Source organism: Arvicanthis niloticus, chromosome 1 (genome assembly GCF_011762505.2).
Source record: "Arvicanthis niloticus isolate mArvNil1 chromosome 1, mArvNil1.pat.X, whole genome shotgun sequence".
In the NCBI taxonomy this organism is placed as follows: Eukaryota; Metazoa; Chordata; class Mammalia; order Rodentia; family Muridae; genus Arvicanthis; species Arvicanthis niloticus.
This window is the reverse complement of record NC_047658.1, coordinates 114,251,532-114,276,300: the sequence shown is the minus strand read 5'-3', so window position 1 is coordinate 114,276,300 and position 24,769 is coordinate 114,251,532. Positions and strand designations below refer to the sequence as shown.

The 24,769-nt window shown below is 47.5% G+C and overlaps 1 long non-coding RNA gene across 1 annotated transcript; it reads left to right on the top strand.

Moving 5' to 3' along the window:
- The first annotated feature begins 42 nt into the window (after nt 1–42).
- LOC143434979 (uncharacterized) lies at nt 43–21,233 on the top strand. The gene is made up of 2 exons (XR_013104894.1): nt 43–17,671; nt 17,839–21,233. It is a non-coding gene; the product is annotated as an uncharacterized LOC143434979 (long non-coding RNA).
- Nucleotides 21,234–24,769: the final 3,536 nt, after the last annotated feature.

Here is a 24,769-nt window from a genome sequence, read left to right as displayed (position 1 = left end):
TAGCAATGTCTGGGTGACGCGACACAAGACTATAAAAGCAAAAGTTGTGCCCTCCACCTGCAGGAGTTAGTGACAAGGAGGGCTCGCGCTTGGGGCTAGTGGTGGGGAGGCAGTGGCCAGTTCAGGGCTTAGATGAGAGATGACAGAGTTAGAGGGAGCCACTAGGATGGGGGTGCGAGGAGAAGCGGGGCTAACTATAAGGGAGACTAGACTTGGGGACAGTAGTCATGTGGAAGGAAGCTTCCAAACTGCCTGTAACAATCCACACAGGGCCAGCAGCCTTCAAGGCCAGGCTATCCCTGTGGTCTGCTGGCATGGGGGCACTTGATGTCCAGGAGGACACAAGTTTCACAAGCCTACATGGGGCCAGTGTCCTAGCTTGAGTGGCAGAGCAGCAGTTGGAGACAGGTGGCCTTGGGCCCTGAGGCCCTAGAAATCATAGAAGACAGGCAGAGGGGTCAGGACTAGGTGCAGTGAGCAGTGGCGGTCCGACTTTGAACTTGACAATACCAGCAGACCCCTTTTTTTCCAGATAAGGGGTTGTGAACCCACCTGGGGATGAGGCCTGGGCCTATGGAAAGTGGACTTAGCTTCGCTGGGCGGACAGCTCTGACTCAGGGTGGTATGTAATTTGGGTGTGGCCTGTCCGCACCCACTTCTGAGTGCAAGGGACGCCTGAGGAGTGGCTGCAGAGACAAGGAGTTGTTTTTGCTGACAGGTCTGCCAGGCGGGGACCACGGAGATTGAAGGCGCGCGTCTTGGGTTAGCATTGACCACAGCTTTATTTTTCAGATGGCAGTGCCCTCTCTGGACTTTGCCTAGGTCCCGTGCTTCCTCTTCTGTGGTCTCTTCCCTACTCTTCCCCCCTCACTCTGAGGTTAAGGGTTCACTTAAAGCCTTGCCTCTGGGTCATCTGGTAAGCCTGGGGAAGATGTAGACTCCGTGCTGGAGTCTTGGGCTCGGCATTCTGGTATTACTGGTAAAGATGGAAGACTCCCTGACTGGGTAGGAGGGTTGGTGTTGATTCAGAGGGCGGGGCTTTAATGTGGATTCTTGGGTGGGCTCACAGCTGTGGTCCCAGTCACCCAAATGCTTCATGGACGTGGTTTATCACTATAGTGTTCACCATGGCAAGCAGATGGCACCAGGAGAAATGGAGCCCCTGCCAGTATGAGTCGTAGCAGGACAGGAGGGCACACCCTGGAGGAGACATCGGCCTAAGTTGATGCCTACACAGTGAATTCCAGAGGCTTAGGAGGTTCTGCACTGCCCCTGTGTCCAGGCCTTTCTCAGGAAGCCCTGTGTTCAGGAGGCCATCGTTTAAGTCAGCTTGTAGGGGGTGGGCAGGTGCTTCCAGTTGGAGGGGCCATCACCTATGAATGTTCAAGATGGGTGTCTTGTTCTGGGAGCATCTTCTTCCCCGATGCATGAATGCCAGCAGGCATCTCCTTCCTGGGGGTAGAGGCGTTCAGCTGCTGCATCTTCTGAACAAGCCTCCAGCCTTTCTAGTTCTGTGCTACGAACTTGGCCTCAAGAAGATTGTGTTAAGGTGTAGGACACTTTAACTTCAGCCCAGCTTGATGCCTTGTAGATCAAGAGCCCAGTGACCTCGTGACCTCGCCCACCTTCCCTGATTCTGCAGCCTGCCTGCCTCTGCATTGGCCGGAGGAATTAACTGAAAACTTTTGGGTGTTGGGGAAAAGCTGTTGGGTTTTAAATGTGTGGTGTGGAATAGTCTCAGATGGAGCCGGTTAAATGCGTGGGATGTTGTGTTTTAGAAGTGTGGGAAGGCGCAAGTTAGCCACAAATATCTAACTTGGGCTTTGGGATGATTTCTGTACTAAGAAGGGAATGGTGGGCCTGCAGTGGTCTCTGGGAATTTCTCTCCATGGGTTTTTATTTGGTACTGGGTGGTAGGCAAGTGCTACCCCACTGAGTGACAGTGGTTCTGGCTCCTTTGTTAATTAGCTTTCATGACTTGGGGCCTGCCTGTGTATACCAGGCTGGCCTAGGTTCTCAGCCCTGCTAGGATGACAGGTGTCTTCTAAAACATGGCCATCCAAGGTGAAGCTTGAGTTACTGGATCAAGGTTGGGAATACTTTGGGCACCAGATGTGGGACTTGTGGGAGAGAGCAGGGCTCAGCTTGGCACTGGTGGATTGGTGGATTGAAGGAGTTGGGTGCTGGGAATGGATGTGCTTGGGAATGTGGGTTGACGGATTAACAGTTTGGGAACTAAATATAAATAGCCCCTATGAAAATCTAAAGGCTGATGGTAAATTCTTAATGCAATGTGCGTGACTGAATTGCAGAGACAGTTGCTTGGAAAATACCAAAATCCTACAAGGGGAAAAGCAAAATTGTTCTGCTACACTGTTCAGTGGGAAAGGGTGAAATTGAAAAGCTTTTCTTGGTTGCTCAGTAGATGGTGTTAATGTCCTAACACAGCCAGCCTGTGGGCGCAGCGAGCCTGGTTTGGGAAGCTGGTTTCCTAGAAGTAAGGCTGGGAAGGGCTTGTAAATGCTCACATTGTGGGCTCGTGAAAGGCACTGAGGTGGACAGACTCTCTGGGTCTCTAATTCAAATTCTGTCATACTGTGTGATCAAGAACTCTAATGCTGTTGTCTAAAGGGATTGGTTATGAGAGTCATGTCTTATACAATACAGGAATTTAATGTGTGAATGATGATATACATGATACAGGAATTTAATGTGTGAGCCATGCCTTCAAAACACATCTTGAATTTCTGGACTTGACCAGAAGACAGCTGGGTTTGCTTATTTAACCTTTCAAATCAGTCATTGTGACAAGGGACATGGTCTCGCACTTGCTATGAGATCACTGTGATGTTTAGAAGTCCTCATCCATGCACTTTGCCAGGGCTGCACTGAATACATTGTGGGTTTGGCTTGAGTGGTGCCTTAAATCCCTAAGCAGAGGGGAAACAGTTAACTCTCAGTCAAAGCAGTTTGGGAAATAAAAGTGAAACTGGGCACGGGGGAACATCTTACTAGTTAAAACACTCTGTAAAAATTGGCACTGAAAATACTGTTTGTGTATTTGTGAAAATCCTGTATACATGTTTTGTGAGTGTGCTTAAAAGTGGTGTAACCAGGGTGTGATCACTGTCATTGGAACAGCAGTGTGCTAGTCAGGTTGGAATGGGGAAATGTGGAGGAAGCTGTAACAGCAGGCCCACCGCACCCGCTTCTCTGTACTAAAGTGTTAAAGTGCACTAATGAGTTTTCTCCCCTTTACAGCAAAATAAAGGTTTGAGATTGAACCTCCTTAGAATTGTCCTGGCTGTTACATTCTCTGTCACTTTGCCTTCCTATAGTTAGGCCTAGACGCACTGCACCAGTGCTGTCATTTAAGCAGTTAGAGCAGTTAACCATCTGGGCAGAACTGCTCTAAGCAGCCTGTCAACTATCGGGGAGGGAGGGGCTGCTCACTGGGAGCTGGCAATGGCTGTAGACAAGACACTGAATCCTATGGGATAATGGTGCTGCAGGTAAGGGAGTATTCTAAACATAATCTAGAACATTCCCAGGTTGTATTCCAAAAAGTATGGTTTTTAGTTTGGGGAAAGTGTCTGAATGTGGTATGAGCTTTTCATATTTTCACTCTTGGAAGCTGGTATGGGCTTGAGATTTCAGTCTGAACATACAGTTCTGTCTGCCTAAGGAGCTGGCCTTCGGCTTCTTTTGTCCTTTGGTATAAGATGACTAAAGGTTTTTTGTTTTTGTTAACCATGGGAAGGGTGTGGTCAGAAGCCTTGGAATCCAGGAGTGGGTCATGCCTGTGGGTAAACACAGTCCTGGGTATGTAGCTGATTGCCATGGGAGCCAACCTGCCCTGAACTTGGCTGTCTAAAGCTGGGAAATGTTGCGGCTTAGATTTTGAGCTTAGAAGTCTGCCAGCCTCTGCTAGGACTGGAGCCTGCTTGCTGAAAGCAGAGGCTAGCCTGTGGCTCTGTATGGAACTGTTGTCTTGGCAAGAAAGAGTCTTGAACTGGAGTAGGTTGGTCAAGCAGGGTGAGGCGTCTCAGCAAAGTGTCTACCGTTCTTTTTCCTGGTCAGTCTATGGGTGACCTCTCACTTGCACAGAATGGGGTGTTCTGGCAGCTTTCTGTCTAGGCTTCTGGGACTCCAAGGGTTAAATGCTGCTGCAGCAGATGAGGGGGCTTCCCTCCACCCACACTTTTTATTTATTTTGGTATTTGAGAAAAGGTCTCACTATGTAGCTCAGACTGGCCTGGAATTCAAAGATCCACTAGTAACTAACTGCCTCACAAATGTTTCTGGGATTAGAGGCCTGTGCCTCCTGTCTATCTGCCTTTGTCTCTGGTTAATCCCAGCCTCTTACTGGCTTCTTACCTGGTTTCTGTGTCTTTATTTTTTCTCTTATCAGGACCCTTTGGTTTATACTCCATGTTCTCCATGTTGTGTCAACAGACTGGTAAGGAATACATTACCAGCTATGTTAGAAATGGCTCACTAATAACCCAAAGCTCTCCTGTGTGGAAATGTGTAAGACTGTTGGGCTTGCTTTTACTTACTTATTTTGAGACATTCTTACTCTGTAGCCCAGGTTGGTATGGAGCTTATAGTAATCCCCCACAGCCTCGAAAGTGTTGGGGATACAGATATGAGCCACGTGTGCTGCAAGGACTGCTCTTTGCCCTGGGGTCATTGGATGGCATAGTGTCACAGTTCAACCAGAAACTGGATTGGGTTTGTTCTTTGAACTCCCAGTAGCGGCTGGAATTCAGCAGTGCCGATGTTGATCCTGCAAGACTGAAAAGCAGTGGATCAGGAAGATAAAGATAAACGTGTCCTGACAGCAGTCATTGGTGGACTCCTCCCAGCTTGAAAACACTGGCAAATTCAGATGTTGGCCTGCTACAAAAGGGATCTGACATTCCCAATCCTGACACCACTGAGTTTGTCTTAGGATGTTAAGCCACCAGAAGGACCTTTAATGTGAGCTTCTGTCTGCTTTGACGAGGGGCTGTGGAAGCATTGTCTGGGGCCGTGTCCCTGTCCGTGTCGTAGATGCTGTTGCCAAAGCAAGTGATGTGGGTGCGTCTGACAGGTTAATATTTGTATGTCCTTCCCAAAATATGGATGCAAATGCAATTGTCAAGAGAATAAAACCAAAATAAGACGTCCTGGTGGGATCCTGAGCTCCTCCTGGAACAGGATGCTCTCCTCCCGCGTGCTCTAGGCTATGAGGGCAGCTCTCACCACCTCTGTCCTTCCCACAACTTTTCTCAATAGTTTCTTACTGAGTTCTCAAGCATAAAAAAGATTTAACTAAGTTTTGCAGAAAAGCAAATGGGGGAAAATATCTATCGTCTTCCATTAACAAGCGTTACTGGCGTCAGATTTTTCTTTCCCTGGGCATCAGCTATATGTACACTTTATCCAAGCAGTGGGATTATGCTTTGGTTCTGTCTACAATTGGTGTTCCATGATGCATAGTGAGAACTGTGTCCTGACATTCGAAGCATCTTTTTGGTGATATCAAGTGCTCTCCTGCATGGCTGTCTGTTTAAACAATCCCGTTTACACTTGGACATGTGGCAGTGAGCTGAGTGCAGGGATGAGACTGGTCGCCAGCCCTCCTTCAGCTGCTGGCTTCCTTCTGGGAAAGGATGCTTTAGTGCTGACTTTTCTCAAGCTTCTTAACCTCTCTGACTCCTTAGAGATATTGAAATCAGTTTCTAGTAGGAAATGACTGTCAAATCTGTGAAGCTGGTGTGTGGGTAGACCTCAGAGTAATGTGGCTGGCCAGTGCACATGAGCGATTTTATCATCCAGACTTCCTGTGTGAGTGTATGTATACTATTTGCTCACATAGTGTCCTTAACAGATTAGTTGTTTTCAGTGGTAGGTACGCGTACGTACGGAGGTCAGAGAACAGTCCCAGGAGTCGGTTCTCGCCTCCCACTCTGTAGAGCACAGGGATCAACCTCCACCGTTGGGCTTGTGCCACGAGCAACTTTATCCACTGTAATCCAGCACTGATCTTGTTGACTGGTGATTTTGCATCTTGGTTGTGTGTGATTTTCTTCACTTTTGTACAAGCTAAGTAATTGGTGTTTTGTACCTTTTCAGCATCTGTGTGCTGATGAGCATGGTCACACTGTCCCTGCCTGCGGGCCTGATGCTCTTGTGACTTCCCTGCTGTGGGATGGGTGGATGATGGATGCAGATATATCTTTCTGAGACCGCATCTTCAGTTAGGATACAGCACAGCCACCGTGATGGGTGTAGGGTGACATTCACTGGCCTCTCCTTCCGTATGTTATTGTCCATGTAGACTTCTTGGGGGAAATGCCCATTTGAGTCCTCTTGTTTAAAAGGTTGTGGGTTTGTTACCATTGTTGACTTGAAAGAGTTGGCTGTGTTCTGGGTACTAACTCTGTGATCAGACATGATCTGGCTGATATTCTCTCCCACTCTATAAGGTGCTTGCTGAGCTGGGTTTTTTAAAATAGTTACATGTACTATTTTTTGTGTATGTTTGTGCATGATTCCACAGAGGACAGCTTGTGGGAATCAGTCTTTCCAGCCTGTGGATCTGAGGGACTGAATTGTCCATCAGGTTTGCCAACCAGCGCCCTTACCCACTAAGTCATCTTCTTGGCCCAAGTTTTAAGCTGTGGCATTATTAATGTGTTTGTCTTTGCTGTCTGCACTTTTAGTGTCTGTCATATCTAAGAAATCATTGCCAGATCCAATATCATAAAGTCTGTGCTGTTCCTTTGTTGTTTTTTGTTATTTTGTTTTAAAAACACCAGGCAAGTACTCCACCACTGAGTTACATCCTCAGACCTTAAAAGGGCCTCGTCTTAATCTACATTTCTGTAACTATTGGCTAGTCACAAGTTTTATGGCTTAACCCACTGTGTGTATTTTCCATCTTTGGCCATAAGGAACCTGCAGTGTTTGGGTTAGCTTGGACCAGATATTATACAGAGACACACATACATACATACATCCTTATTTTCTCAATTGTTAAGACCAAGATACATATGATGTGCAAGGACTTAAACCATCTAAGTTTGACCATAACTGATAAATTGCTTGGGGTTGCTTCTCGTTTTTCTTCACCTGTTCATGCCTGGGCTAGCTCTGTGGACATAGATATTCTTCTCATGCAAGCAAATTCCTCCCACAGCTAGGAATGATGGTAAGCTATTGCTCTGCTTTCCCAGATACCAGTCTTTCATAACTATGTATCTAAAGCCTTGGAAATTTCAGGCTGTAGTTTTTGTTTTCACAAGTAAAATAATGATCTTAACAACTGTCATGGTTAGCATCTGGTAGGAAGGCCCTTTGAATCATGCAGTGTCCTGTCCTGTTGGATCCTGAATGCACAGACTGGACTCATCTTAGTCTCTGGTTCACAGTGTGACTCTTTCATTGCTTCCTTATTTTTAATAATTTGTCAACATGTCTGACTCTTCTATCAATGTGAAAACCAGGGCAGTAGCAAAAGTAGCTTGTTCCCTCCATGCCTTCCACACTGTGCCCCGCCTGTCAGGCCCATGGCAGGCAAAAATCCTTCCCCAATGAATTCTTAAAAGCAGATACTTTGTTGTTTGTAACTCTGTAGAAGAATTAAATTGCTGGTGGTCTTCTGGAGCATGTGTTTTAAGTGGATGGAATTTATCTGCTGCGTGTACAGAACTCCCTGACACCCCATGATGGTCACTGACAAGGTCGCCTCTTCTATAGCCTCTTTAGAGGAGTAACTCAAACAGAACTGGACTGAGTACTCACAATTCAGAGGTAACCGTTATTGCTTATCAGCTGTGTCCTGCCGATCTCCTATTCATGTCAGGATGACTTGGTTCCGCTTAGTGGGGCTCCATGAGCACATAGCCACCCCTTTCTTACCATGGCTGTGCCGCAAACTAAATTTCAGTTTTCCCGCCAGTGATGGAAAGTGTGTTCCTCTCTAATGTTAGGGATTGACAGCTGTACTGTGAGATCATGTTCTCAGGCAATTGCTTGTGCCCTGGTGTCTGGGTGGGTAGCAGTCGTGGGCCAGACAACTGCTGTGTTCTGTTGCCCTCTACAATGATAGGCAGGCCTGCATGTGTGAGTGTAAGCGTCCACTTTGGTATGTCTTAGGCACTTTGCATATGGGACTTCACATTTCTGCCAATTGCTTTCTTGACTCTGTCACACGTGTACAGTGGCCCATGGAGACTACCGGGTATGTTAGATTCTTGTCATATGTGTATAAATTTGATAACCATGGAACCCCAAGGTCTAAGACACAAAACAATGTGATTTTGCAAAGGTATAATTAAGTTATTCTGTCCTGAGACTCCTGAGCTTCTCTGCTTCTCCTTACATCAGAGTAGCCCTTCCAAGGAGTCCAAGACTGCAGATTCAGGTGAGCCTTGGCTTCTGTAGGCACTGTTACAATGGCTATTATTATTATTATCATCATCATCATTATTATTATTTTGTTTGTTTTTCGAGACAGGGTTTCTCTGTGTAGCCTTGGCTGTCCTGGAACTCACTCTGTAGACCAGGCTGGCCTCAAACTCTGAAATCCTCCTGCCTCTGCCTCCCAAGTGCTGGGATTAAAGGCGTGCGCCACCACTGCCCAGCTACAATGGATATTATAATGGATACTATAATGTTATGATGGGTAGATAGGGCTGCAGAGTATAACTGTGGTAACTTCTAGAAGTCACAAACTTGGGAGTAAAATATTTAACCCCCAGCGTGTTATCCTGATGTCCCTCTCCTGTGTGCGCTGCCAGTGTTTATATTCCTGAGACATCTCCCCTTCATGAAGTTACTTAATGTTACTAATCTGTTTTTAAGTGGAATCATGTAATGTGTACTATTTTTATAACTCCATATATTTTGTCTTGTCACATAGACCCAGTAATTTTGACCCTTTTTCTACTGATGCCTCCAGGCTGTTCCAGGGTTTTCTGGTCATTGCAAGCAGTGGTCACTGAGTTTTTACTCCCTGGGACACTAGTGAAGTCAGGCCTGAAGGAGACTGAGGGCTCCTGACTGCAGCTCCAGGCTTTCACAAATGTGCTGACTCTCCACGCTTGAGTCTCAGACTCTGTTTTGTTCAGTGGTTAATGTTTCTGCAGCCAAAATCAACTACTTCTGGTCTCCCACCAGCCATGAGGTTCTGTTAGGGCTGGCGAGTGCCTGCACTGGATGTCCCTACCAGAACTTTCCATTGGAATGATAATGGATTTTGAGTCCCAGGCAGCTTTCTGGTTCTTTCAAGCAGGTTAAAAACAGAAGTCAAACCAAGCACCTGTCATGGCACAGGGGGACAGTGGAAGCAGGAGGATCAGGTGTTTGAGGCCAGCCTCTGCAGCCTGGGCTATAGAAAATCTTAACGAAGGCTACTGTGACACTTGTGCTTGTCCCTTTAATATACCTACACCACTTTCTAGATTAAGGGTACACTGTCCTCTAAGGCCACCAAGTGCCTGGAGAACAGGCGTGAGCTCCCTCTGTTTCATCTTTGCCTCCCAGGATCCTAAAGAGTTAGACACTGGATTGTGGGGCCAACTTCCACCTGGCAGCCTCCTCGCCACCAGGTTACACTGGGCTCTTTCCTTCACTCTAGTGACCAGTGTACTGTCCCCACGCACAGCGAGTTCTCTCTATCTTTTGCCCCTTATACACACAGAAAATCTTTAAAGTGATACTTGTTCATGTTAAAACTTCAGTGTGTAGGTGACCTCTTGCCTTCCAGAGACTGCATGGTGCAGTAGCATGCAGGCTCAGCACACCTTGTCTTGCAGTCAGGGCTGTTGGGCCAACAGAGCTGTAGCCACGTTGGAACTGCCACTCTTGCTTGGGAGAACAACTGAGCTGTTTCTAGCCACACTGAGTGCATATTACTAAGTATTAAATACCTATTTACATGTGTCTTCATGTGTGTGGGCAAGTGTGCCCCTGGGGGAATGAAGGACACAAGGAGGCACCAGCTAGCCTTCTGTAAGATGCTTCCAGTCGGCCTTTCCCCACACCCTCACCAGTGCTTGTCCCTAAACTTGGTTATTTGTCAGTGTGGGAAGTGAAGGGTAATTGTCAGTTGGTATGTTACTGATTGAACGTGCTCTTTACATTTTAAGGACACTAACATTCGTGTTGCAAACACTTCTGGTCTTCTCTCTGACTTTTATAACTTATGACACTTTGCAATTGAGGCTTTAAATTATACTTCTTTATTGGTATTTTTTCTGCATTTTATGACGAGCTCAGAAAGCTTGGTCTAATTCAGCACTATTCTTTGAACGCCATACTTTTATTTCTGTTGGTTCTATCTGGACTTTGTAAGGAGTGTCGAGTGTAGGAAGCCTCTTGTTGCTATGTGTAACTGAAGTCACGGCCGCCAGGCACTGGCTGGCGTGTTCCTGTGTCAGTTGAGCCCGGCTGCTGCAGCTCGTCCTTTGCTCCATGGTGAGGGCAGTCCTACCTCCTGACTCAACTCTTCTCTAGTTTCCTGGTCATTCATGTGAGTACTTAACTTTTCTTAAGGCGTCTTGACTCTCTTCCTATACAAGGATAAGGTATGTTACTTCGTCTTCCAATAGTGGCTTAACCTAACCTGACTGTAATGGTTCTTACACTCGCGCGTGTATCAGGCGCAGGGTAAAGGTCAGAGGGCAATGCTGTTGGATTGGTTCTCTCCTTCCTCCACTCAGCTCTGGAGATTGAGCTGAGGCTGGCAGGCTTGGCAACCAGCACCTGCTTAGCCGTCTCAGTGCCCTGAGCTTGTGTAATATCAGAAGGTGTGTGACCGACCGGGTCAGGTGTGGTGGTGCAAGGCAGAGTCAGGCAGATCTCTGAGTTCATGGCCAGCCTGGTGTACAGAGTGAGTTTCAGGACAGCCAGGCTATGTAGAGAGACCCTGTCTCAAAAAACAAAACAAACAAACAAACAACAACAACAAAAAAAAAAACCCAAAAAAGTATGTGATCATTAGTTTAGCTCGTACAGTTAAAGGACCTTGACCAACATCCAGACCAGGAGTCAGTCCACTCACATCTGGATGTCTTAACCTGCCCCTGCAGGCCCGATCCCTTCCAAAACAGTTACTTTTATCACAGAATACTTTTTTAAAGTTACATTTCCTCCGGAGAGGGCAGTAGTTATAAGTTCCATGAGGCACATGTGGAGGTCAAAGGACAACTGGCAGGTGTCTGTTCTCTCCTATAGTGTGGTTGGTAGGAATTGAATCAGGTTATCAAACTTGGTGGCAGGCCCCTGTAGTTGCTGAGCCATCTCAGTGGCCCACAGAGCGCTTAGAATATGTATTTTTGGTGGTTACTTGTTGCTGTCACATTGTCAGAGTCCAGTGTGGTGGCCTTTGTCATTGACATGCTCCGTATCTCTGTTCTGATAAAAATGCTGATGCAGATGTGGTAAACTGCACCCAGGAGCCAGGTGTGATGGCATATCCTTAATTCCAGCGCTTTGGGTGCCCCAGGTAGTTCTCTGAATTTGAGGGCAGCCTGGTCTACATAGCAAGTTCCATGACTGCGTAGTCTCAAAAAGCACCAACACCCTTCTCCCCCAAAATAGAACTGTACTCAAGGTCACAGTCAGGGAAAGCACAGTGAGTGAGGGCTGCTCTCTGCACGCTGCCCCAGGAGGGTTGTCCCCTCCTGTGGAGTTCTGCACACCTAGCCCTGGAGTCTAAATGGAGGCTGATTTTAGTTCCCGTCATGGCTGCTGTGTTCCACCCTCACCTGCCTTTTTCTGATCCATGCTTGCTAGAACTTTGAACAAAATGGCACTCAGTTGTAGTTGTGATTGGTATGTTACTGATTTAAGGTGCTCTTTACATATTAAGGAAACTAACCATTTGTGTTGTGAACACGTCTGGTCCTCTCTGACTTTTATAATTTATGATACCTTGCTGTTGAGTATTTTAAATATACAAACGTACTTGTTTATTGGCATTTGTGTTGCTTTCTACGTTTTATAACGAGCTCAGAGAACTTGGTCTAATTCAAGACTACTTGGTGAGCCCCATGCTTTGCCCGGCTCCTTTGGCTCTCTGGACTTAGGTTGGTGTGATGAGTGGGGTCAGGAGGCCTGATGTGGCTACACTCTTACTGAGTGTCACAGGACAAGGTGGACTGCATGCTGGCCGAGCTTCTCAGGCCACAAAGAAGTGTTTTGAGCCTGACACTGTGAACGCCTTGTTCAGTGGGGGACATGGAGGTTTATTCCTGAGCTGCCAGGGTTGAGGAGGGACTGTCGGTTATCTTCCTGTTTGCCCATCCTGGTAAGGGTCTCCTGTCAATTCCCTAGGGTAACCCACCCTTTCTCCCCAAGCCCAGCCTGGAAGCAGGAGCACTGAGCCAAGTGTTCTCTTAAGATCCCGCACTGGCCACTCAGAGGGCAGAGTGATTGCCTCAGAGATGCTCGGGGCCTTTTGCGGGTCCTCTTCTTGCTTAGGATGTGTTCTGGTTTGCTGCTGGGAAAAGACAGGGAGAAGTTCTTAGAAGAGAAACTCCTGGCCCAGTTTGAGAACCATTAGGAAAAACCTTAAACTCTTGTTTTCAGGTGTGTTCCCCATGGATGAGGCTCAGCCATTCCCACCCAGGAAATGACGGTAAATAAGCTCCTTCAGTCTGGTAGTTCTGTCTTTGATTTTGCTCTTTTCTGGTTTTGAGAGAGAGAGAGAGAGAGAGAGAGAGAGAGAGAGAGAGAGAGAAAAGAAGGAAGGAAGGAAGGAAGGAAGGAAGGAAGGAAGGAAGGAAGGAAGGAAGGAAGGAAAGGTAGGTAGGTAGGTAGGTATGTATCTGGTTTGGGGATGGGGCCAGGACTCAACAGCTGTAACATCTGGAACATGTTTGTTCTATCCGTGACATGTCAGCCTTCTGCTTCATCTTTATCCCTGTGCTCTGTGGACACTCCTGTCCATCTGTTCTACTGAATCGTTTGCAGTTTGCCTTTTAAGACCTCAGCAAGTCTTTGAAATAGTCCTGGGGGGCTTTGCTGTCAGCATGTCATGTACATCACATTTTCTTTTGGATCCATTTTGATATTCAACCCTTTCAGCTTCCAGAAGTTGCTTTGGTGTATGACATGAGGTAAGAATCTAATTTGCTTGTTTCTAAATGGCTGTTTTCCTTAGCACCATGAATTATTAGCTAAATAATGTCTCTGGCCTGGTTGGCTGGAGCTGCCTTCCCCTAGGCTATCCCAGTGCCTTTTGACTTGATTCCATTTGAATACATCATGATACCTGTCTCATGTGTGCATTTCACTGATAATTCGTGCTACACAGACAATAGTGTGACTGCTGAAGGGTTCAGTGACCTGTGGTCACTCACACAGCTTGTTCAGGTCACAGGCAACTGATGACTAGGCAGGCTCACGTGTGTTCCGGGTTCCTGGGTCCTGGTGCCAGTGAGCAGGCATAGGACGGGACCTTGGAGTTTTCTTTGTCAGCAAATGAAGGTCAGCCAACCCCCCATTGCTGCCCAGATCTCTTGGCAAACAGACATGTTTAGTAGGGCAGAATCGAGGCCTCTTCTGTAGGCTTTGTACATGCTTAAGATTTGTTCCTTGAAATGACATGGTTTGGCATGTGACTGGTTGTGGTTTTCTGTCAGTGTTTGATGATGGTAACTCATGAAAAGACATGTCCACCCGTACTCAGTCTTAAATATAGACGCTGGCTTCACCACGAAGGCCATTGGGGAGGTAAACAGCATACTGGCTAAAAATAACACTGTGTCAGGACACCAGCCCTCACCCTGGACTGTCTCTTGTTTATTTCATGACTCTCTTGCTCCCTGGACTTTCCCATGTATCAGAAGGGTTAATCATTAATTACCTTGGACTTGCTTGGCACTCTTGACACAGATAGGCCTGTCCTTGTAGGTTTTCCAGTCAGGAACAGTTATCTCTGGTTATGTCCCCACGGGACCTGTCCATCTCCCATGCATCTCCCCTGTTTTGTTCACATTTGCTATACTTAATTCACTAAGAAACCATGAACATCGTAGCCATGTTCCACACAGCCCACCAGTGGGCTTCATCAACAGATGAAGCAGGATTGCACTGGCCCCGGGAGCTGCGTGCCAATCCAACTTCATGGTTCTCTGCGAGGCCCCCTCGTTCTGTTTGGTCCACAGGATGAGCTGTCGTGATCTGCTTGTTATAGATTTGTTTGCTTGTTTGTTGTTGTTTTTCTTATTGGGTTTGTAAGTTTAAATAGTTATGTATTTCAATGTTCCTTTCTTAATTTTTGGTAAAACTATGAAGTTTTCATATTAAATGATAATTTTGGGGGAAATTGACTTATAACATGTCTCCAAAATCTGTGACTTTGAAGTAGCAGTTCTGTGGTTGGTATATGTGATATTGTGAGCCGTTGACTTGTTCATTACTGCAGGTGGTGACTTTGTCCTCACAGCCTCCTGTCTGTCCCTCTTCCCATTTCCATGGCCTTTGTGTTTGCCACCCTGTGAACCTGCCTGTACTTGGTACCTCAAGTAAGTGATTACAACATCTATCTCTGTGTCTGTCTTACCTCATGAGGCACGGTGTCTTCAAGGTTCTCCTGTATTGCAGCGTATGATAAGGTTTTTATTCCTCATTGTGGCTGAATAATATCCCATTGCATTGCTTTAACATATTTTGTTTCTCCGTTCCACTGGAGGGTTAAAGTGTTTCTGCTTATTGCCTGATGTAAACAAGGCTGCTATGAACACGTCTTTATGTCCAAGTCTTTGTGTGTGTTTCCCATAGTTTATGGACATAGAGAAGAGCTACTACTTCCAGAGGGTGCAGCAGTTTGACTGGATCTGAGGAGTTGCCACTGTGTCCTGCACGGTCCCCGTTGACTAGTGTCTCATGACTAGTTTCCAGGGTCCCAGCTCTCTGCACTCTCAGCAGCCCTGGTTAGTGTCTGACTCTGGCCTTTGTAGTGGATGTGAAGAGGCAGCACAGTGATTTGGACAGAGGATGGCAAACACCCTTTGATGTCAGCCAGGAGCAAGTCCATCTCGAGGCCCTGCCTCTGCTGATCCTTTGTTTTTCAAGTAGGTTCTTACTGGTGCATGAGTGTGTGCATGAGTGTGTGTGTGTGTGTGTGTGTGTGTGTGTGTGTGTGTGGTTTGCCTCCCCCCCTTTTTTTTTCAAGACAGGGTTTCTCTGTGTAACAGCCCTGGCTGTTCTAGAACTCTAGAACTTTGTAAACAAGGCTGACCAAGAACTCAGAGGTCCACCTGCCATGCCCCCTGAGCGCTGGGATTAAAGGCATGTTCCACCACCACCCAGCTGAACCAGGGCCTCTTGCATGCCAGACAAGCATTCTGCCAGTGAGCCACACCCCAGATAGTGTTTTTCAGCATAATTAATGTATATATTGTGTGTATACATGTGTGGGAGCAAAGGACAACTTGTGGGAGGCAATTTTCCTCCTCCACCACGTGGTCCAGGGATCAAACTCAGGCCGTCAGGCTTTGGTGCAGGTGCCTCTCCCTACTGAGCCCTGTGCTGGCCACATCTGTGGTACAGCAGTTTGAAGACTACGAATGTAGCTCATATGGTAGTGCTTGCCTAAGGCTTTCTCTCCACTACTGCAAGAATTAAAAAGCAACCTGACTGTAGAGGAAGCCAACAACTGGCTGCTTCAGGTTTCATGCTGCTGTGTCCACAGAGACCACAGGTCCATGGCAGAGGAAAGGCAGCTCCTGTGTGACAGGTCCTGATGAGGTAACACTGTTGTCTCCTACGAACATGACGTGGTGGCTCTGTGAAGTCATCCACTTGTTTACTCGATTGATCAGATTTTAATTTTTGAAAGCCATGGTGTTAGATTTATTCAGCCTTTCTTATGCTTTTTTTTTTTTTTTTTTTTTTTTTTTTTTTTTTTTGAAAGAACAGTGTTACTAGGGAAATGGTGGTAACTGTCTGCTGTGCCTGCTGTCATGAGCAGCCAGCTTGTAGAAGGATCACACACAGTCTTTATGTCCTGGAAGGGCTCCTTCTATATGCCCCTCATCCTTTCTTCAGACCCCACTTCTGGAGTTGAACAAAGATACTCAATTTCCCACCCATCATCTGGGCTCCATGTGGGACCCTGGATCCCTGAACTGAGCCTGTCACTGCTAGTCCTCAGAACGCTGGAGGGTTTCTGTGGCCTCCAGGGGTCTTAACACTGAGCTGTGCAATCACCAGGGAACTCTGCTCACTCTGGCAGGTGGGTGAGCACCTGGAGTGACTTTGAGACAGGAGTGTTGCAGCTGTAGACAGATCTGTCCTTCTGTAAATGTCCACCCTCTGAGCTTAACCAGTGCTCCAAAGAGCAGTTTTCCACCCTTCCATATTGAGAATATGCCTTGACCCTGCAGACAAGATGCTGAGTGAGCGTCCAGTACTTCAAATATGTGTTGTCTTCTAGAGCAACAGCTGAGCTGGGACATAAGTTGTAAGTACAGGGCTGTCTCCTTAGGGACAGCTGATGGGGACCTGCGCTGTGTCCCAGGCCATTCTCAGCAGCACACTGATAGCTTTATTAATATCAAAAGCTCAGCCGGGCAGCGGTGGTGCACGCCTTTAATCCCAGCACTTGGGAGGCAGAGGCAGGCGGATTTCTGAGTTCGAGGCCAGCCTGGTCTACAGAGTGAGTTCCAGGACAGCCAGGGCTACACAGGGAAACCCTGTCTCAAAAAAAAATAAAATAAAAAATAAAAAAAAAAATCAAAAGCTCATCGATGAATGCTAGACCTAAGCCATTCCCAGGCCTAAGGTTTTGTTTGTTTGAGACAGGTTCTTACTATTCAGCCCCGACTGGTCTGGATGGAACTTGTAGACCAGGCTGGCCTCAGACTCAGAAATTGGCCTTCCTCTACCTCCTCTTGAGTGCTGGAGTTAAGGGTGCGTACCAGTGTGCCCCATTGATCCTAGAGTTTTATTTTGCTGACATGGACTTTGAAGACCTCCATAGACTTCGGGATACTGCCAGAGAAGGTTGAAATCAGGAAGGTCTGGTCTGAGCACAGCTTTCTAGATGTTTATGAGGTTTTTGGTGTTTAGTTTTGTATTTGTTTTTTAAGGGACAGAATCTCACTGTGTTAACCAACTGGTCTCAAGTGATCTTCCTACCTTAATCTCCAAGTAGCTGGGACTACAGGGTGCCGTTGGCCCATCGACATTTCTTTGTATTGTTGGTATGTGTGTGTATTTCTGTGCACCACTTGCATGCAGCAGCCTGGAGGCCAGAAGAGAGCCGCAGATCCCCTGATGGCTGTGAGCTGCCATCTGGGTGCTGGGATTTGAACCTGGGTCCTCTGGATGAGTGGTTTGTGCTCTTAACAGCTAAACTACTTCTCTTCTTTCTCCTCTTCCTCCTCCTCTATCTCTACCCCTTCACCTCCAGTCTGCATTTCCTAAATTCTCTAAGTCATCTTGTCAACAATGAAGTGAGGATAAATACAGAGTGAGGTTGAGGGCACAGTGTGGGACAGGGGAGGGCTGCCCACACCTTTGTGACACTTCTTTTCATCCTACAGAATACACAGCATATGGTGTCCCATGACACCCGGGTGTTTGGTGCTCCTCACTGGAGGCTCAGTTACTCTCTGGAAGTCGTTGTCCTAGGGTTGGTTACTGGACTACTCAATATTTCTATCTCATTGTAAGTCATATTTAAAAAGTTTATTTTCCAAGAAAATTGCTAGTGTAGAGGGGTTTTGTTTGGGGGGGTGCCTTTTTTTTTTTTTTTTAATAATTATGGAATTTGACATCCTCATTAAGAATGGCCTTTCCCTGGTTTAATTCCTGGTTTTTCTTTCTCTCAAATAGAATTTGAAGACATCCAGTTTGACCTTTAACAAGAAGCTTTAGATGAAACCAGCAGCTCACTCTGGGTTCTGTTTTGTTTTGGTGCTAGGGATGAAACCTTGTACACATAAAGCAGGCTCTCTACTGCTCAGCTCTGTCCTCAGACCTCTGCTAATGTAGAGAGTTAGTTCCACCTGGGTTTCATGAATTCTTCATCCTGGTCTCCTTGGATTTTGTGTTATGCTCTACCTACTTCTGCCCATCCAGGTCACATACTCTATCAACAGAAACAGGCGTGGCGGTGGAGTCTGGCTCCGGCTCTGGTCTTTGGCTCTGGCTCTGGCTCTGGCTCTGGCTCTGGCTCCAGCTCTGGCCTTTGGCTATAGGCAAGGTGCTCAGTTGCTGGTGGTGAAGGCATTGATGAGGAGGCCACTTGAAACCCCTGAGGAGTTTTGCAAGCATGTGGGGTTTCCCACAAAAGAAAAGTGAACTGCTGGCCATGGTTTCAGATCTGCCTGTCCCTTCAGCATCCCTCTGCCCTGCACTGAGCAGACCCGTGAACATACAAAGTGACTGGCCCTGTCCTAGTTTTCATGAAAGAGGCCCCAGAAGGTGATGGCACAAGCCAGGGGGTAACTACAGAAGAGTGTAGCTCAGCCAGGAGTGAGAATAAAAACCACCCCAAGCTCAGGGGGCCTAGGAGCCTGGAGTCTGCCACAGCCTCGCTAGTAAGGTGAGCAGGGCTGGCTGTGGTCCCTAGGCTTTTATATTTAGAAGTAGATTTGCTGTCTCTGCTGTGTTCGTAGTTTAGTTCTGCTGTGATTTAAACTTAGCTTGGCTCTTGTTATTTCTCCGTTCCCATAGTCCATGTGTGCTGTAATGCGCAGAGATCTGGGGGAGTCGGAATGGAGTCTGCACTGCAGAACATGGAGAATGTACAGCTCTATTTTATTTTGGGGGGACAGGGTCTCACTGTGTGTAGCTCTGAGTGTCCTGGAACTCACTCTGTAGACCAGGTTGGCCTCGAATTCAGAGATCTGCCTGCCTCTGATCCCCAGGCAGCTGCCTCTCTACTGATTTTAGTTGTTGGCTGTTTTTTTTTTTTTTTTTTTTTTTTTTTTTTTTTGGCGGGGGTTGGCTTGGTTTTTGTTTTGTTTTGGTAGCCCAGGCCAGCTTTGAACTCATGATCTTCATGTGTCGGCCTCTGAAGTACCGGGCTCACAGCACAGGCATATACCAGCATACACAGCCACTAATGCGTATAGATGTTTCATGGCAGGCGAGAGGTGTTTGTCACATTGGATAACGCCCTCCCTGTGCTCTGGGATTAAATCCATGGTGGTCTCCTTGAGCGGTGGAAGGTTTGAATGGCATTTCCCTGTCAGCCACTGCATCTGTGATTGCCATCCTGTCCACTACAGCTTACATGCACGTCACACAGACACACACACACACACACACACACACACATACACACACACATACACACAGTCTTGATTGCAGTGAACTGAAGTTTCCCAGTTGTGGTTATTGGTTGGTTGGGGTTTTCCATGTGTTATGGTGGAGGCCCAGACACTTATACTGAGATGATGTGACGCCGTTTGGGTGGAGTATGTTCCTAGAAGCCATTCCACACCTTGCCTTTTAACCAGGGGTCTTGTTCCCTATGTGGCTCCACTCTCGGGGTTCCTGCAGTCACACTTGCAGGTCTTGTCACCACCATGTTGCATTAATCCTCTGCTCATCTTACAGGGTGTGTTCTGACTCCCCCATTTCCCAGGGCCCAAACTTTATGAATCCGCTCCAGGTTGGGACTTAGATGACCATACCTATTCCCTCTGCTGCTGCAGTGAGTAAGTCTGTTCCCATCCCACCCAGCGGGGAGCTGGAGGGAGGCTGGGAGAGGAAGGGGTACCAGCCAGAGGATGGGGATGGAGATGGTGGGGCCTGCAGGAACCAGCATACCTGGCAGTCCACAAACCTTGTGTGTGTGTGTGTGTGTGCCTACTGTGTGTTTGTATATGTGCATATGAGCCTGTGGTGTATGTTTGTGTGTACATATGAGCCTACTCTGTGTTTGTAAATGTGTACAAATGATATGTGTGCCTACTGTCTGTATATGTGAACTGTGTGTGCCTACTGTGTGCTTGTATATGTGACATGTGTGCCTACTGGGTTTGTATATGTGTATATGAGCCTGTGGTGTATGTTTGTGTGTGCATATGAACCTACTATGTATTTGTAAATGTATGCATGCGAACCTAATATATATGTACATGTGAATCTACTATATATAAATGTGTGCATATGAGCCTACTACGTGTTTATAAGTGTGTATGTGAATCTACTGTGTGTATATGTATGTGTGTGAACCTACTATGTGCTTGTATATATGTTCATATGAGTTACTGTGTGTTTGCATGTCTGTGTGTGTGTGTACCTGTGATATGGGTTTAGAGTAGAGCAGACTGCTCAGATTTCTGGGTATGAGTTGATGAGTTGAGAGGACCCTCTTCTCAGCATGGCCTGACCCAGGTTCTCTGGATGGTTTTAGCCCTCAGACCCTCAGTTTCCCACCTGGACCTTGTGTAGAACATGGGTCCCTGAGCCTCTTTAGACTCAGAAGGGGATCCACACTCCTCCCATGACTCAAAGAACTGCTGGGTTTATAGGGTGCTCTGTGGCCCGTGTGGCTCTGGGACCTTCATGACTCTTTCTTCTGGAACCTGGACGGCATGCTAGAGCTCAAAACTGGAGAGCCGGTGGGCACACTGCTTCCGACAGACTTCATTTCCAAACCAAGGCAGTGCTCTGAAAGGACTCCTGCTGTGACCACAAGCTCAGAGAATGGAAGGCAGGTGGGCTCATCTGTGTGACATAGGTGGCTAGGACCCAGCAGACCTGGAGAACCCACTCGCTGCACTTGAGCTAGCCCAAGTGTTGAAAGCTCCCTTAGTTCTGAGACCTGTTTGATTGTGAGTTATTGGCATAAAGTTCGAAGCTGTGGGAAAAGTATAAACCCAGAGTAGCATTCTTCTTCCCTCTCCTACCTCCCCTTCCCCGCCCTTCCCCACACAGAGACAGCCCTCAGGTGGCTTGGCATCTTTCTGGAAGTGTCTACTCCTACAGAACTTAGCACCTGACCCTGTCTCAGAGCAAGTAGGCTGTGACTTGTTCATTTTGGGGGGGTTTGATTTCATGCATACACTTCTCATGTACGGTGAGGAACATGCACTTGGAGGCAGGGGGACATAAGTCCCCTGGAGCCTTTGGAAGGGTGTCAGGACAGGCAGGAGTGAGCCTGGGAGGGGCACAGAGCCGCCGCAGGTGTTTCTTTTCCTGACCGCGGCTTATGGCCGCGCTCAGGTTTTGCTTTTCACCTTTGTCTGTGAGAACATGAACAGGAAAAAGCAAAAGGCACTGGTGGTGGCACGCCCATGCTCCGGGCCGGGGTTCGAGTCCCCGCAGTACCCTGCTTCCTTCCTGCTCTGGCTCCAAGCCCTTCTTTCCTGTCCCCCAAAGGACTTAGCAGTTCCTAGGAGAGAGGCTGGCAGCTGCTCAGGTTCTGCCAGGCCTCTGTGTCCCTTCGGAAAAGCAGGAAGCCACTGTGAGCCACATGATAGCTTACACTTCTAGTTCAGCCTGTGGGAACAAACCAAGGTCATGGCTTTTGTCACAGTGGCATTAGAGCTGAACTGGGCCAAAATCTAACTTTCCTTCTCTCCTTCGTAAGCCCCAGCGGATCAGCGTTCCCTGAGGTCACTGTGACCTTCAGCACCTGGCATCTTAGCTAGGGTTTCTGTCTAGTCCTTTGACTCCTTGGTTGTCACGTCTCTCTTCATAGTTCTTCCAGGCTGCCTGTTCTGCTTTCCCTCCGGGCTACTGCTGTCTGATGGACACAGTATTTGGAACCCTTGGGGCCTTCAGGGACCGTGTGCACCGTGAGGCTGAGGCTCTTCCACTATCAGAGGCCATGACACTCTAGAGACAGGCTCTCTGCGCCTAAGCAGGAATTCACCAGTTGTCTAAGGTGCCGGCCAACAAGCTCCGGGATCTGCCTGCCTCAGCACCCTCAGCATTAAGGTTACTGACATGGAGGACCACTACCAACTATTTAAGTAGATTCCAGGGACTCCCAATGGAAGGTCCTGTGCCAGCACAGCTGCCCCACCCCCTACCCCCCCAGAACACCCTTCTCGAAGCTTCTGAGGATACATTCATGTTTGCTAGATTTGGAAACAAAGCCAGACAATAGCAGAGCCTCAGAGAGCTGTAGAGAACACCTAGGCCTGACTGTGCAGGGAACCAGACAGGCTTTGCAGTTTCCTATCCAGCTGAGTCACGCCTGGAGGATCTGGACTAACGAAGGCAAATCTCCTGGCTAGTCTGTCTGTCAACCTGACACAAGCTTCAAGTCATCTGAGAGGAAGGAGCCTCAGTTGAGAAAATGCCTCCATAAGATCTGACTATAGGCAAGCCAGTAAGTCATTTTCTCAGTGATGTGGGAGGGTCCAGGAGCCGATTTGTGCCGTCCCTGTGCTGGTGGTCCTTGACTCTGTAATGAGCAAACCATTATGAGCAAGCCAGCAGTAGACCAACCGCATCCTCCATGGCCTCAACATCAGCTCCTCCCTCCAGGTTCCTGACCTATTTGAAGCCTTGGCTTTCCTCAATGGACTCTGACTTAGGACATGTAACCCTTTCCTCCCCAAGCTGCTTTAGTCATGTGTCATCACAGCATTAGTAACCCTAAGACAGCAGTTCTATCTCAAAAAACTGAAAGAACCCTGTTTTGACCTAGGTCCTTTTAGGGTATGGTTTTCACATGAACCCTAGACTTGACATAGTGCTACATTGCTGGGGTTTCGCTGTGTGACACAGCAAGAGAATAAAGAGCTTCAGGCACTGTCCTGTGTTCCCTGCCCTCAGTACTGCTGGTGAAGCCTGGGTTACACCATACGTGCCAAGTCTCAGGCAGAGCCATAGCCCAAACTGTCTTCTGAGAGAAATGAAAGGCAGAGGACCCGGCTCAAGCACTGAGGCCAGGATTAGGAATCAGTACAATTCTTCCCTTCTCTCTCAGGAGCTTCAATCAGGCCCAACTTCCCCAGCCATTTCCTTCCAGGCAAGCAGAGCTGCCAGCTTGGCTTTGCAGAAGGCACAGATAGACCTGTGTAACAGGCCCCCACACCTTAGCACAACTGACACCATCCAGGATGTAAAAACTCAGCACACAGAAAGCACCACCTGCCAAAATGAAAACAAAGACCTAATCCATCAAAGCCCATAGTTCTGGGATCCTCTCTAAATGTACTAACCTTGGTTTTTAGCTTCTGTAGTTCTGCTCCTGGCTAACTGATCTTGTTAATTAAAGTATATCAACCCAGAAACCCAGGGGTTTGTGCTTAAAATCTCACCTGAGAAAGGCTCGGGCCTACACTGGGATCCTGAGCATCCTGTGTAGTTGCCAACCAGCTAATATGGACTTCCTATTGGCTTGAACCCGTGTGTCCTAACAATCTTCTCTGTGTGTCCCCACAACAGCTGCTGCTCCCCACCGACTCTTCAGGAGGCACTGTGCCTCCCAAAGGAATTCTAGAAACACAGCTTAGACCTGTGCACTCAGGATACTTTGGCTCTGAACATCCAGTTGTCGAATACTGAAGCAGGAGACTAGGGGCATCACTCTGAGCAGTGGTGGGGGTTTCCGGGGCACAGTGGGCACAGTGCCACCCTTAGCCTGGTGGAGGCTCCAAGGCAGAGTGGGCACAGTGCCAGCCACCTTGGTCTCCTGCACCTGTGGGATCCTAGATCCAGCCTTCCAGAAAGACCTGGTCAGGATGCTCTCTGTGCCTCTCCTGACAACAAAGAGCAGTTTTGTGGTCCACACCTGGAAGGCGCCCAAAGTCCACAGCCTGGACTTTTTTCTGCTTCTGAATTCCAGCCACAGGACTAAGCTCTGACCCTGGCTTCTAGCCTTAGGCATCTCTCCACTGTGTGAGCCCCCAGTCTAACCCTGGTCAAGATCCTGCCAGTTAGAAATAACTGTCCTACCTCCAGAGTCCCCTGCCTAGAATATCCTATCTAATTTACCTAGAAAACTCATCCTTCCGGACCTAATTAGAGTCCCACACACTTTAGCGCTGTCAGAGCCACCCACAGTTGGTGACAGTCACTGACGCAGGTTTGGGAGTCTCAGCCACAGTCATCTCTAGCTGCGTCACTGATATTTATAGTTGTGCTTAACTCCAGAAAAGGAAGCACTTCCCTCTGCCCCACAAAAGCATGTTCTAAAACCATGCTGGTAAAGGCAAACCCCTAGAAAACCATGCTGCTTGGGCATCTCGGCTGTACTTTGAGACCCACTCCCCCAACTCCAACATCATTTTCATTACTTATAAAATTCACCAGGTGTCACAATGTTTTAAGTGCAAGTCTATTTTGTTCATCTTTTAAATTTATTTTTTGCTATATTGGAAATTCAATCCAAGGCCTTGTACATGTTAGGTCACTAAGTTATATTCCCAAGCCAGCTTTTCCTGCCCCTGAGCCGGGCCCACTAGCTTGCCTAACTTTGAGCACACTCTTCCTGCCTTGGTTTCTTTGTAGCTGAGATAAGAAGCTGGCACCACCATGACCCCCATAACAACCATATTTAAAATAGCAAATTATTTTTTTCTTTTTTTTGAGACAGAGTCTCTCTGTGTAGTCCTAGGTATTTTAGAACTCGCTCTGTAGACCAGCCTGATATCAAACTCACAGAGATCCGCCTGCCTCTGCCTCCCAAGTGCTGGGATTAAAGGTGTGCGCCACCACTGCCAGGCAAGTCTTACTTTAAAAAAATATTTATCTTTTATATTTTATGTGTATGTGGCTATGTAAGCTTATGTGCCTCACATGCGTGCAAGATCCTGAGGAGCAGACGAGCTTACGAGGGCATCGGATCCCTTGG